The sequence below is a fragment of the Calidris pugnax genome, unplaced genomic scaffold (assembly GCF_001431845.1).
Source record: "Calidris pugnax isolate Ruff unplaced genomic scaffold, ASM143184v1 scaffold285, whole genome shotgun sequence".
In the NCBI taxonomy this organism is placed as follows: domain Eukaryota; kingdom Metazoa; phylum Chordata; class Aves; order Charadriiformes; family Scolopacidae; genus Calidris; species Calidris pugnax.
Window position 1 is genome coordinate 46,574 of NW_015091000.1, and position 1,231 is coordinate 47,804.

The window sequence follows — 1,231 nt, forward strand, 5'->3', positions numbered from 1 at the left end:
CCCCTTCTGATAATCCTATTTTTGAACCAGAGGATTAGGATCAATACTTCACTCCTAATGCCGCGGTAATGCAGTGTTACACCGCCAGCGCCGCTTCCCTGCTGAAACACTTAAGGTAGTTTAAACCCATTTGTGGCGGGGAGTGCCCTGAATCCACAACGAGCTCCTCGCCCGCCGGCTGCCGCCCCGCACGCCCGCTAGCCACATCCAGCCCTGGGTGGCCACATCCAGCCAGGGGCCGGCGGCCCTTCCAGCCCCGGGGGCTCCCGGATCCCGACAGGGGCGGGGGGGAACCGTGCGGAGAAGGGGCTTGGGCGCATCGCGGGGTCCCCTGAGGCTGGGTCCCCTATCCTGGGCCACTGCTGGCCCTCCTCCGGTGGCCAAACCCGTGGGCGAGCATCCCTCGTGCAACCGAGCCCTCGTGCAAACAGTTGTGGCGCCTGGAGGTTGGGTGACCCCGGTTCTGCCCCAGGTTTTGGGTGACCCCCCGGCTCCACCCCAGGTTTTGGGTGACCCCGGCTCCGCCCCACGTTTTGGGTGACCCTGGTTCTGCCCCAGGTTTTGGGTGACCCCGACTCCGCCCCAGGTTTTGGGCGACCTCAGCTCTGTCCCAGATTTTGGGCGACCTCAGCTCTGCCCCAGATTTTGGGTGACACCCCCCCCTCCGCCTCCGCGCGGGGCCGGGGGGACCCGGCCATCTTTCCCTCCAAAATTGGCCGAGGGGTTTTGGAGGCAAAGTCCCAGGGAATAGAAACACAAATATTTCCATCCAGCGCTATAATTATGAATTAGAACAAAGCTCTGTCTTTATTAGGTGCTAATAGAGATAAAGGGGGTTTTGAAATGCGAGGCACAGCTATATAAATGCTAATTCACCCGGAGACCTTCCCCTCTCCCCAGGCCGCACAGAACCGGCCTTTCAAGGCAACTTCTCTCCAAAAAAAAAAAAAAAAATTAAAAAAAAAATTAAAAATCCAGTGAAATTCAGACAGCAGGAGAAATTCGGCTTCAAAGTGGGATCAGGGCAGACTTGGAAGGGGGGAGGAAATAAAAATGGCATAGCACGCTCCGTATTGCAAGAGGAGAAATCTGATTGCAGCAAAGCCTCCAAACGCCCGCCCGCTGCTCGGGTCCTTTTCCTTAACAATACACCTGAAGCAGAGGTGCCCCAGATGAGTCAGTCTCTGTGTCTTGGAAAGAAGAATCTCTGCTCGTTGGAGAGCCTTCGAGA